This window comes from Dipodomys spectabilis, unplaced genomic scaffold (assembly GCF_019054845.1).
Source record: "Dipodomys spectabilis isolate Male_0828 unplaced genomic scaffold, ASM1905484v1 ptg000066l, whole genome shotgun sequence".
Lineage (NCBI taxonomy): Eukaryota > Metazoa > Chordata > Mammalia > Rodentia > Heteromyidae > Dipodomys > Dipodomys spectabilis.
Window position 1 is genome coordinate 3,026,830 of NW_024870743.1, and position 14,635 is coordinate 3,041,464.

Consider the following 14,635-nt stretch of genomic DNA (forward strand, 5'->3'; position numbering starts at 1 on the left):
TGATTTTATTCTTTCACGTCTGAAATTTGGAAAAAGGACTTCTGCCTAAGTCTTGATACTTTTATACTGAGAAATTAATTCGGTTAAGGGATAGTTTCTGGAATCTTTTTGAATGCTTGTACACTAAGTTGGATTTCTCACTTTGGATGTCGACTAAATTCTTCGCATATACAAAATCCTGGCACGGTTTCATGGTCTTGGTCTACAGAGACAGGGGCTGCATTATCATTACCAATGATTGCTTGTGTTGGACTATAATATCATGTGGTCTCCCTTATCTCCCACTAAGGGGGACATAATTATCCCCATTTTTCAGTTGGAGACACTGAGGTCCCTCTGGCAGCTGTGTACAGGCTAGTAGGTGGAGTGGCAGCACAGAGCTGTCTACACCCACCAAGCAGTGCTGGGGCATTTCTATGGGATTTGCTAGAGCTGAGTTTCTGAGACAGCGTCAGTTTGTTTTGCCCCATGTTCTGGAGATGGAAGTCCCTTTCTCACTCTAACCCCAGGTCCCTTCACTCACCCTTCTTTGAGATAACGAATATTTAGCTCAAGTTTGAATTGTCCAAGGTGTTTCTCAGCAGTCACTAAAACCTACTGGGCCCTACATTCATGGGATAGCCTGCTGGAAGAGAATAGTAAGATACACTGAGCAGCATGCTCCTAGGAGCCATCATGCCCTTCTTATCTGAGCTCACCACACAGAGCCTTATCGTGTGGTTCCTATAATCCACGCTTTATTGCAAATGATCCAGGCAAGAAGAAGGTTAAATATCTTTCTTTGACAGACTGTTCTATAATACCTGACTATTGACTTGCTTGTCCTAGGAGATGATCTTTGGGTTATAGCACATGGTTACATGACTTACGGCACCTCCTACATAGGTCAGAGACTTGACTAATTAGTGGTTCTACTAAGAAATGGAGCCATGTAGAGTCATCTATTAAAAATGGAGTGCAAAAGAAGAATGCATATATATAATATGCGTATAAGTATTTCATCTAATATATATAAGTAAATATATAAACACACACCTATCTATCTGCCTATCTGTCTATCGATCTGTCATATAAAAGCAGGCATCTATTACCATAAAATCAGGCACAGGTAGACTCAGTGACACACTGAGGTCCAGCCTCAACCTTATGAGTTACAGGGATATGTGACAAATTCTTACAGAACCTCACAGAGAAGTGAATGGCATTAATTCATTTACAGCTTAGAGTCAGTAATCAATTCAGTCTTTAAATGCCAAGCACACAGAGTGTTTTTATTTTATTCTCTGTATTTATTCATCCATGTACATTATAATTATGATTAAGAAATCAGTTGTCTAGCTTAAAGACATTTATAAACAACTGTCAACAGTAAAGCCACTGGCTGCCAGTATGTTCTGTATCACCCTAGACATGCAACAGTTCAGTGCAAATTTTCATCCACATATATGAGCTCAGATATTATATTCTAGAGGATAATCCATGTTCACTTACCTAGAAAAACAAGAGTTTCCTGAAACTTGAAAGTTTCCATAATTAAACCAAGACTGACTCAGGTGAACTGGGGTGGCTAATATCTCCATTTATATCAATATACTGTCCTTTGCTGTGCTACTGAATCTTCAAGTCTACTAAGAAACTCAAATCTTGTCCTCTTCTGTGAATTTCCTTTACTTCTATTCCATAATTATGATGAATGATGAATGTTGAAAACTGTATTCTTTTTTATTTTTCCTTTTTTAGTATGTGTAGCTAATGTTAGAAATTCCCTCAGTGACAGTGAATTAACAGAGTTCAGAAGTTTATGGAGATGTCTGAGAAACACCCAGTCACCAGGATCAGGTCTGATCAGTTAGGTCAGAAATTTTGAGGAGGGTAGTGGGGTCCCGATATTGAGGGAGAAAGGGTGCTACTATTGGTGATTCTATTGCATTTTGATTTTTGAGCTCTACAGGTAACTCTGAGGTATAGATGGAGTTGAGAACTACTTAATATGGCTCAGCTCCCTAATTAAAACAAACAAACTTTGCCTAACAGAAGCTCAGTATCTCATGCCAGGCTTTTACAGATTGCCAGCAGCAATTTATAGAAGAGAAACTGGAGAAATTAAACTGTCTGATTCCCCTAATCTTTCATTATAGTTGTTAGTGGATTGCTGCACCTCAGTTTCTTCTGTCTGCTTCCTTCTGGTTTTACCCCTCCCCAGAACTTGGAGGTAGTCATGGAAACAGAGTTGGCTTGTCCTGGATAACAGGATGATCAGAAACTAAGTCAAACAGGTTGTTTACACCGTGGGATTTTATCTTTGTACTTTCCAAATTGACTTTATTATTTCCCATGAAATATGACCACAATTCAGGGCCAATAAATCTCTGAGTTATAATACCCACTAGTCATCCCTAGTAACATGAATGTCAGGGTGATGATTTCCTTAGCTCTTTTATAGGCCAGGATGGAGGTACCAAGAGAGAGACCCATCACCCATAATTCCAGGTTTCTCTTCCAACCCTAGTACAAGTGTGGGCTTTGTCTAAAGTCCCTTTCTTAGCAAAACAACTATCAAGGCAGCACAATGAGACAGACAGCTTCTTTCAAATTATATTTCTGCCCATAGTCTTCCTCTGAAATCAGAAATCCTATTTAGAGAAGAGGATTTAGAGATTCAAATATCCAAGTCAGCAGGTTTGTGTTGCTCAAGCCCTACACATTTCAAAGGCCTTGGCCAGCTCCTGGCAGACAGCTCAGCCCTTGGAGTGTCCAGTCACATTTCAAAGGCCTTGGCCAGCTGCTGGCAGACAGCTCAGCCCTTGGAGAGTCCAGTCTCATGAGACTGTCATGGTATGCTTCAGTGTGGGACCCTTTGCGAAACTGAATCTGTATTGACACCACCTAGGACAAAGCTTCATTTCTCTACTCATAAAGAATGAAAAGGCAGGACAGTGTTTAAGGTAAAAGAGCAGTTTATTTAAAAGTCAAAGGGAAGCCATGGAAGCAAAGCAGGGAGACTCCATTTGGGGATGTACTCAGCAGAGTCTTTACTCCTCCCATCTCTTTTGCCTTCGGCTTTGCACTGATGGCTTGATGGCTGCGCAAGCACAGACCTGGGATCTTTTCATTGGTTGAGCGGTCACCCAGTGCATTATGGGAAGAAGAAGCACTGGAGCAGGAACCGAAGACACTATGGGAACAAGAAGGGACTTGTGTTACCTGCCACATGTTCTATCCATCATCTTTTATGTTTAGCTAGCTAACAGCTCCCCTTTCTTTCCTTCAGTATCCTGCCACTATCATGGTGGTGGTAGCAGCTTTTTATCAATCTTGCAAATCATGGAACCCCATGGTGGACGTGGTGTTTGCAGACATACTACTGAGAAAGATAAGATGAGCGTGTGTCTGTCACGCTCCTCCCTGTTAAGACCAGGTAACATATCTGCTACAGTGCCTAGTTAGGACTTGATAATTATGCTCTTCAAAAAAGAAGGGAAGAAATTATGTAGAAAGACCAAAAGAAAATATTAAGTCAGTATATTGTCAAGGGCTTATCTGTGTTGTAGAACTGATCAGATGTGGAATTTCAAAGAAATAGTGAGAAATACTTTAGTTAAGTCATTTTTCTTTTACCATTCATACCCCTGAAATAATATAGTCTCGCCAAGAGCATTTGTTCAAAGTAGATTAATGCTCACATGCTTGGAAGGCAAATTGTACTACTGATATACACTTCCCCACCCCCCTTAACAACCACAATTTCATAGAACTAAGAGGTGTCTTAAGACAGATCTCAAAATAATTGGAAAATCAAATCATCACCACTAAGTGGTTTCCTTCCTTTTTATCTGCACCTTGTTTAAAGAAGGAAAATGAGTTAAGACACATTTCTGTCCACGAAGCATACTTTCTGGGTTGGTAAAGCCTCAATTCTGCAATGTGAACTTCCCTAGCTCAGAAATCTGCCTTGTGGACATCCCATCCACAGCTCAGAAGTTTGCTCTTCAGACTCATCTTTAAAAATGAGTAAAACATGTACCATTGAAAGCTAAGTAGCAAATGGTCAAACTTTAAAAATCTTAAAAAGTACTTATGAGGTGAAAGACATTTTTTCCAACTACACTTTATTCCCAAAAAGATAAAAATATGTAAATTTCAGAAATATGATAGATTTTGGATACTATACCTTCATTTTTACCCCAACACTGCATTTGTTCTGAAAATAAATATTAACACACATTCATAAACATTTTAAGTAGAAATATAGCAAACTGGAAATTAGAGATTGAGCCTGAAAAAAATTAAGCTTTTACTCATCTCTGCTTTTGCAACACACACACACAAACACACATACACACACACATATCATCTCTGCTTTTGTTTTTTTAAGCAAAATTTAAGGCTAAAATTAAAAAGAGAAAAAAAGAGAAAAATCTTTCCAGTAATATACACATCCAGAAATATGCTGGGAGGGAAGAGCTCTGTGAAGGTGGTCTGGGAAGATCTTGGGGTAGTGGCTCCATTCATAGGGTAATGGAATGGTAACTGGTCTCTTCCACAAGCAGAGGGACCACGGAGTCTGGAGCAGGCTGGGCTGGCACAGAGCTAGAGCTGTGGGTGAGGGAAACACAGAAGGCCATCTTATCAAGACCCACATGGCCACATGGGAAAGGATGATGGGGGTATGTGCCAAGACAACTGATGAGAAACCATTCACTTAATTGCTTCTTGGAGTTTTATAAAGGAAAGAAGGCATCAGCCTAGTATTTACCCTCAGAGGGCGTGTGCTGAGGTCTCTCATTGCTGGAGGTGCTGTGTTATCAGAAGGTAGAAGGATGTGGATGTCTCTGAAGGTTAATGGTAAGAGATCCTGAGCTCCAGGGGAACCTCTAGTGTTCCTTCCTTCGCTGAATAAAGACAAAATGGTAAACTTGAAAAGCTTGTATTGAGTCCATCCAGGGAGAGAAAAAAAGACATAGAATTTTTTTTTAACTTAAAACAGCTCCAGTCACAAACGCTTTCAACGGCACCTTGGAAGTTATGTTATACGCAGACTTGGCATGGAGTCCAGCTCTATCACTTGGGATAAGAGAAGGCAATGTGAAATGTATGAATGGATGCTTTGTATTGTCTGCTCAACCTTATTTACATCTCTTCATTGATATTAACCATTGACAATTTATTCAAGGAGAGGCATAAAAGCTCTTCACATGCTTGTGGGCCGTAAGAGCCCTTCTGATGAGGCCTTCACAGAGACACAGATCTGGAGGATGGTTCCATTCCTTTCTGTCTGTGTGAGCATGCCAGTTTCTCCCCTTCCCTTGCCCAGTCTTTATATTTTTCTGCTTCGGATCCTATTTCCAAGTGAATGTGGCTTCTCCTTCCTATGTTCTGTCGTAATCCCTGACAGATCTGCTACAAACTATATTTGTGTCCTTCCCAGTGTGTCCAACACAACGCCTTCGTAAAATAGATCCTTAATGACTATTTGTAGACTAACCAGATGAATGAACAATATCAGTGATGTCATCCGCTAAAGGAAAGGTACTAGCCATTCACTTTGATATGGCTCAGAAAGTTATTTTGATGCTTATGTTTACTGACAAATACAAAAGCAGCAGGTATTCATATGGGTAAGCTTGGAAAGGTTAATTCTGGTGATTTCTTAATGGAAATTTTCAAAGTGCCAATAAATAGCATGTACATTATTTGTTGTGTTCTCCAATTTCATCATGATAATAAAATATTGTTTGGATATAAAAAAGATCTGACTAAACTAGCCTGGGTGGTGTCCAAACCATCTGTTTAGGTCCCAAAAAATGCTCGTAGGGAATAAATATGTCTATAATGAGCTTGTGACTTTTAGATTTGAAACCTAAAGTGCAGAACTCAGTATGGCAGATTTCAGAGACATCTACCAAAGAAGAAAACAGGCAAGCTACCATTGCTAGTCAGATGCATTTGCCAAGAAAACTAAAACAGTGAAATGTAGGTCACAGATGGAATTCCATTATTTCATGGCTTCCAGTCTTAAGTGTAAATCCGAAAGCCATACCTGATTAAGCTCCTGAGGAGACTGAGCAGCCGAGTCATATCCCAGGGGTGCAGTCCACCCTTGGCAGGTCTCTTTCTTCTGAACCGTAAACAAATAAAGACTTTCTCAAATGAGCTTAGAGTTAGGCTGGCAGACAATAAGAAAACAATTATAGGATTTTATGTTAGACATGTTTCATAAAGGCAGACAAGGTGTGGTGGCTCATACCTGTAATCCCAGCTACTCAGTAAGAGAAGATTGGGAGAATCCTGGCTCTCAATCAGCAAAGGCAAAAGTCAGTGATACGCCGTCTTACCACCACCACCAACAAAGCTGGGTATGGTGGTAGACACGTTTTACCAAAACATGAGGGAAGCATAAATAGAATCAAAATTGTATTCATTTTCTCTGTTTTACTGGGTTTTTTTTCAGGCTTAATAATTTAGTTCTTGCAAGAAATTTTTCTATTTCATCATTTTTCAAATTTATTAGAAGAAAATTCACCAATATTATTCCATTTCAAATGTCTGTAGGGTTCCAGCCTGTCAGGGATCTTTTGTGTGTTCTACTTTTTTTTTCTTGGTCACTGGAATTAGTGACCAATTTTGCTGTTTTGGTTTGCAAAGAACTAATTTTACATTTAACTGAGTTTTAAAAGTTGTCCATTATCTTTCTCTTATATTACTGTCTGCCTTTAGTGGTTTAATTTCTTCTTACTCTGGGTTCTTATGAGTGCATTTTCTGTTTAATCTAAGGTTCAGCTTTTATTAGCTGCTTTGTATTCATAAAAGTCTTCAATTCTCCTGCTAACATTTTTATTCTTGTATTTCTCTCTCTCTCTCTCTCTCTCTGGTGCCAGTTCTGGGGCTTGAACTCAGGCTTGGGCACTGTCCCTGAGATTCTCAAGGCTAGTGGTCTACCACTAAGCCACAGCACTACTTCTGGCTTTTTTTGAGTAGTTTATTGGAGATGGGAATCTCACACACTTTCCTGCCCAGGCTGTCTGTCTTTAAACCTCAATCTGTAGATCTCAGCCTCCTGAGTAGCTAGGATGACAGGCATGAGCCACCAGCTCCAGACACATACTTTGTGGGAAATCTGGATTATGTTGTCTCTCTTTCAAGGAAGCTGAAAAAAAAAGTTCCTGCTTTTGGCTAGATTTTCCTGTCGATGTTATGCATGGTTTTACTGCTTTCTTCGGTAGCATAGTTTGGTTGTACTCTCTAGTTAGTTCTTTGGACCAGAGACCTTTCTTTTTTGAATTTTTCCTACTTTGTTGTTGTTTTAGAGGTGATATGCAGGGGGGTTACCTTTACACACATCCGTTAGTAAGTGCATCTCCTTTCACACCGTGTCATACATTCCCTCACTCTCTCCCATTCCCTCCCTCCCATCTCCACCCACCAGTGGCCTAGTTCACTTACATCAATGCCCAGTGCGCTGTTCACTCTTTTCCCTCTGATTCTGTGCCCTTCCCCCACAGATGTGCATATGAGTGCACATCTATATCAGGTAAGGAATACAGAGTCATCAGAAAAAGAAAAAACAATTTAAGAAAAGAGTCTTTTGTTTCCAGCTCTTTGGCATTCGTTTCACTGCGTATATTACGGATACTGCACCTTTGAGATTCTCTCCTAAAACTATCTTCTCTCTCAAAACGTGGCTTCGCTGGTGTCTGCACAGTACCTGAGATCCCACCACATCTCCCTGCCCTGGCCTGGCAGGGACACCAGCTCTTCACAGTGTTTGTGCATTTTATTATCCAGAAGCATGGCATAGCCAATTTCCCCAGCTTTGTTACTCTTTACCGACACAAGCCCAAACAATTTCTGATAAAACCCAGGCGAATCTCCCCTCAGAATTCTGCTCTTCTTGTCTACACTCTCAGACTTCTGTTCCTGTTTTCTGCACCATGTGCAGCAACCTCTTCTTTAATATCTTAGGCCACTAGTTCCATCACAAAACTCCAGCCTCGACCGCTCCGCTCAGTAGACCACCACTCTCTGTGGGATCTACCTGTCCAGATCATGGTTAAGATGTATGTCTACCTACTTGAGTAGAACCCACTCAGAGAGCCCAAATGGGTACCATGCACCTCATGATTCTCGGGGTGTTTAGTGCTTAGCGGTGCTGTATAGTTTGTTTCATAAAGTTTTCTAGTGTTAGGGTAGTTTAGGAAGCCAGGATTGATCCAGGACCTGTTAACCCCCCTGAAAATTTCCTGCCTTTCTCAATCCTTTTCTTTCTTATATGAATATATACAATCATGCTAGTGACGGCTACGAAAACACATTAGGGATATGTTGAATAAGTGAATCAGTTTGGAGATAATGGTGTCTTCACAATATTAAGTATGGAGGCTGCGAAGGTGACTCATTGGTTCAGTCCTTGCCTTGCGTGCATGAGGCCCTGAGTTCGATTCCTCAGCACCACATAAGCAGAAAAAGCCAGAAGTGGTGCTGTGGCTCAAGTGTTAGAATGCTTGCCTTGAGCGAAGAGCTGAGGGACAGGGACAGAGTCCAGGCCCCAGGCCCAGACAAAAAAAATTAAATATGGAATAGTTTTATTTAAATTTCTATTGACATCCATAACTTCTATATTTAATATCTAAGCATTGAAATGTAATCTTATAAGAATACATTATTTAACAGACCATTACATGGTTTAAAGACACAGACTCTCAGTGTCTCCAAATCATTATCTACTATATGTAGTCTACTGCAACTCATTTTTTGTGAACAGCTAATCTTGTCGTGAGATTTTTCCTGCTGATGAACCAGAAATCTCCCTTATACATCCTGATACACTGACCAATGTTATTCTTTAAGTCAAAAATAAAATCGGTAAACATAATTTCTAACATGCCTAGTTTCTGCCTCTTCAAATCATGCTTACAAACTTCAGGACTCTTTATAGTTAATTTTCACTGAATGCTGTGCACATAGGGCGCTAGTATTACTTACCCCATTTACAGAAAACCTGGAAATCAAAGAGTTAGAAGGTGCTGATGTTCTCAATGTTGGTAAGTAAGACCTTACCTCCCCCCCCAGTTCAGTGCAATTTCCCTCAACATCAAGTTTAAATTATTTGACTCTATTCTACAGAACAAGGTGTAAGGTCACACAAAGATAAAAAGCTCACATAAAATGGAGAGTAATCTAAAATACATTTCTTGCTTACAAGTTATCGACATCATGAAACTTCTTTGATCTGACCAGACTTTGACGGAGGACCTGCTGGCAGGAGTATTTGCTAGCGAAGACTTACTCTACCAGCATGGAAGTCTTAGAACATTCTCTGATCGTGGACTGTTCCAGGAGTCTACAAATGACTTCTGATGCAAACAGTCATCGGCAGCATGCTTAAGCTATTGCCTCTCTTCTTAAGAATATATTTAAATCTGGGAGAACAAACCAACTGAAGAGGGAAGAAGGTATCTATTTGGGATGGCTAAGCACTGGCCATGCATGGGACTCATTTTATCTCACTAGCCTGGTGCTGTATTGTCATCATTTTATAGAGGAGCATCATGAGTCTAAAGATCTAACTCCTGATATGTAGCAGGTGTAGGATGTGACACAAGATACTCTAATACCACATCTGGAATGTTTTTCCTATCATTTGCTTGCCAACAAGTATCACAAAGCTTTTCAAAGAGCTATTTTTTATAAATAAAATACCAGAATCTTCCACCAAATCCCACCAAATGACCTCAGCCTTGAACAGAGTGAGCAAGAATAATAATAAAAAAGAAGTACCCCAAATTAAGCTACTTGTCATAAAGCCCTGTCAGGAATATTGCTGGGAGTTGGGGAGATATTTACCAATGCATCTCTACATACACTTAAAGAGGATGATCATTTATACCCAGTAGAATTTCAGATCTTTCTTTCCTTGTATGTTTGCGTGTACGTGTGAAGAAGAGGAGAGCTACAAATTAGGAATCAAATTCATATAATTGTGTTTTTTGTGCCTTTTACATTTCTCCACCTGCAATCTGAGACCCCTCAGGGATGTCCCCCAGCAGAAGGAGAGTCTTTGTGTTAAAACTCCACCTCAAGTGTTTGAGCTATTTTATGCAATGCCTAGGGAGGCCTGCAGAAGATGTTTAAGTTCCTTGAGCTGGGGAAGTGGTCATGCCAGGGCTGAAGGACCTGGTGGGGAGTCTTTTGAGGTCTCCAGGGTCTCAAGTCCTGCTGCAGATGTGCCTAGGCTTTGGTGTGCCAAGCCCGGGTGACTGATGGACACAGTGTTCTTCACACTTGGAAAGCAGAATTGGGAGATTCATGGCGCCTTCTGCAGACTCATCACCCCACAGATAAAACACAGGTGCACTTGAGCTGGCTTGTGCGCCTGCTGATTTCCCAGAGGGGCCCAAGCTCAGAGCTGGAGTAGAAAAAGAGGAGTTTGAGTGCTTTAAATTTAGTCCCCGAAGAAGCACTTCCAGGTTCATCAGTTACACAGCTCGTTAGCTGGGGGCCTGTCCGCTGGAGGCGCCACAGAGGTTTGCAGCTGGACCTTGGACAGCAGCTGCCCCAGCAATGGCTGGAGTCTCATCAGCAGTCCCAGGCAGCGAGAGGAAAGGCTGACGCTCCGCGGGTACCAAATGCAAGTGGAGACATGGACGGCCTCCTCTCAAAAGTGGCTCTTGGTGCCCTGAGTGTACGTGGGGTGGGTCAGGCTGGTTCCCATGGCCAGTGCGTGGGACCCGGGAACACAGGCTCCCTGGGGGCTCTTCCCGCTCCCCCTGCCATCAGAGGCCTCCACATTTCACCATCCATCTTTCTCTTCCTCTTTCTTCTAGCCTCATCCTGTTTGGTGTAGCTTTTCCTCGGTTCTCCTCACTGCTGGACGGGACGTGGTCAGCTTGAAGTGGAGCTGCCTCAGGGCACTGGGAGAGCTGTAGGAATGTGGTCTGTGTGCACACCATGTGGGAGGCACTTGCAGGAGAATGGCAGCAATTCAGTCGCCAACCAGCTGCAAAAAGCTTTAAAGGACAGTGTTGAGAGAGAGAGAGAGAGAGAGAGAGAGAGAGAGAGAGAGAGAGAGAGAGGGAAGGAAGGAAGAAAAGAAAGAAAGAAAGAGAGAGAGAGAAATGAAAAAAGAAAAGAAAAGAAAGATGCAGATTGAGGACATATTGCTCTTGATTGAATGCTGAAGGAAACCTGTTGGCAGAAAAATAGATATGAGCAAGGGAGAGGGGAAGAGAGAAAGGGACAGGGAAGAATACATGTACCCATTTTATCAGCCGTAGAGAAAGCCCTATTTGTCCATCGGCTGTGCTAATCTCAAGGAAGGGAGGTTTCCTGTTATCTACCAGAATTGTAGGACTAGCTATAGGTCTCACTGTACCTGTTTTAGGACCCCAGCAATGCCTCTGTTGAAAGGACATTTGTAATGGTTACTATTGCAATCCTCCCAGCCCCAGAGCGTGGTCAAGGAAGAAGTGTTTTACTGTTTCTGCATCCAAGATCTAGGGCTTGATCATCCACCGACATCCGAAGATCTCATTTGGTTATGCTCTAAGACCTGCAAGCAGCTATTTCCCGATTTACCCCTGTAGGAGATTTGGCTTGTGAGCAGCAAACTGTGGAGTTTTTCTCTTACTTCCCTCTGTTGTAGGACCATGGCTTCTTTCAAATTTCTTTAAGTAGCTGTACAGAAGGGTTTCAACTCAATGTGTCAGTTTGTAGTAGGCTGCATCCGGATGCTATCACCCTTTTCTCCTCCCCATCTACCCCTCTCCTCCCACAGAATCCAACCCGTGAACCACCCCACTGGGACAAAAGGCACAGTTCTGAGAACTCATCAGGAGTTCGGGGCTGTAGGAGGTTATTCTGCAACATAAGCCAGAAAGGTTTACCCGGTGCTGCACAGTCTTCCATTCTGGCTGGGTGGCAGGCCCCACTGGAGCCAGGCGATGTGTGGCCATGGTCATTCCCATAGACCCCAAACACCACCACAGATAACACTCGGGACACGGGCAGTCCACTGCATGGCTGGTTCAGCTCAGACCCTGAGCTTGTGGGCACATAGATTGAGGCTTACAACACCTGAGGTGGTATGGGGTGGAGGGAAGGGGATTTTCCACTTAAAGGTGTAAGGGAGCAAAGCATGGATGCCATATTCCCTGTTGCTGGACTGAAGATTCTTTTTCTTTAAATATCAATTGGTTCTTCTTAATGTTTTAGATTATCTTTCAGTAGTTGTATAAAGGGTTTTAATTCAACATAACCAGGTATGAGAACTTAAGACTCTTGAAGGCTAGATTGGTTTTTTTTTAAGTAGTCGTAAAAAGTATTCCAATCTGTATGTCGCTGATGACAGTAAGAAGGTTACACATATTTTTTTCGACTGGAAAAACTTGGTATTCTTAAGAGTATTCACCATTTGAGTGGTAGCAATCAGCACACCTGCTGCGTGAGTCCCAGGTAGAGTTCTTCACCTTTTTGGTGCGTTGTGACATTGGCGTGCAGCTCTGACAATTGAAAAGGTATAGATTAACAAACACCATGCAGCTCTTGGATGACTAAGATGAATGATTATAAGGATAACTTGATAGAGCCCCCTCATCATTCCAGAAAAACATGGTGCCAAGTAACACCACTTGTCCACTTGTTCAATTATCTATTGGATCAATGACTTCAGCTATAGGTAAGAGTTTTCTGAGGACAGAAAGTATCAATAGGTCATGACATCCATCCATCAATCTTCTTTTAGAAAATAACCATAAAGAAATGTGGTTTTGGACACCAGATTTATCAAATATTATGTTCTCTATAGTAAGTGGAAGTTTAGTAACAAAGTCCTAAAGGTTTCTAATATGCTCAAATATATGGTACAAAATATGCAGACAGATTTTGAAGGAGCACATTTTCTCCATACAAGCAAACACTTTCCAATGTTTGGTGATTAAATTAAAGGAGCAAGTCAGCCTGTGTGTGCTGTAACATGGCTTTTCATACTTAAAACATGGACACACAAGCATTTTGAAAATGCCAATATTTAAAAAAATTAACACTGGGTCTTAAATAAGGCAAGGAAAGCTCTTATTACTTTTCCTTAAAATTTTGTTTGCATTCTAAGTTAAGCCCATAATGCTTATATAATAAGGAAGTCATGCGCTCAATTTTAACAACGAACAAGTCCTGTATAAGCTCAATGCCATTTAATTTTAAAAAATCTCACAGCTACTACCAGGCACTAGATGAGTTGGCAGACTTGAAGGAGACCAAGTTAGTTCTGCCCTCTGAGGGAATGCATAAATCTGAGATGCAAACTAGAGACTAAGGGTGCAAAGAGTAAGGTAGCAAATTTCCTGAGAACAGATCTCTTTCCCAGTGGACAGCCCGGCGATGTCTCTGATCCCGAGTTCCATTCCTCCTGTGCTAAATAGTTGAAGGATATCTGAAGGCAGAGACTCACCAGCTGTCACCTAGACACTGCCAAAGGGAGGCTTAGGTGTGTCAGCTTGTCTGTAATCAGCGGAGGTCCTTCCATGCGAGCACTTCAGACCCTTTGCATTTCTGACTCCCTCTGCTTGGGCAGCTGTTCTTTTCCCAGGTATTCTGCCATGCACTCCCTTCACTTTCCGTTTAGGCCCCTAATCAAATACAACCATCAGATCCACTGTCTCTCTGATTACGATCTAAATAGCTACACCTCATCTAACTGCATGGGTTCTTCATGAATGACAGCACCTGTCATTTTCTGATGTGTGTGTATATGTGGGATTTATTTTTACTGCTATAGCTCACAATGGAAATTGATGTATGCAGGTACACATATATAAAGTTTGGTGAGCTAATACATTGGTGTATCAAGCTGAAGTGAAATAGATGTCCTAACACTAGCATGAGTCTAGGTTTGTGTCTACAGTGTCAAGAATGGTATATAGAGAGGATGGATGGGCAAGAAGCATTCCTACCGTCTCCTCAATGTGTTTGGAATAGTTTGGACTTTAATTTGCTGTATGCTGGATATCCTGGTGCAATATGGAGTTTTACTCAATACTACCAGTGTATCAGTGAAATGAAAGTAACTAGGTGAGGGTTCTAGCAATGAAGGTAAGAAATTGAGACCGAAATACTGATAACTTCAGCACAAAAGAGAAAAGGATGCACAGGGAAATGTCTAGACTGAGTGGCTGGTCAGTTCCAAGCCTGGGAATAAGTAGGCATCCATTTAGAAGCAAATCCTAACATGAAAAAGACCTGCCTTGGACACATCTGTCACTCTTTCCACATACTAACTGCTGCAGCCTCTGGCATTTTACTTGACCTTGTTTTCTGACCATATTGGCAGGGTCCTGAGAAAGATCAACTGGAGGAAGGCATAAGAATCACTGTTATAGGCCATTAGCCTTCCCAAATCTCAGGAGCCAAGGGTGTGGTAAAGGGGTTATGTTGATCAATACAAACACAACCCAGTCCTGGTATAAGACTGACTTGACAGGCCTTGTGTTTCATCCACGCTCACTAGCTGCAGCATGTTGCTTGTGGGTTTCTGTCCCCAACACTGCCTTCAGTGACTAGCAGAGAGAAATTTGAAGCTTCTTATAGTGAGAAGATTTACAAGGCGTGGAATCAAGATATCTTCCTTCCTTCCCTAAGAGCC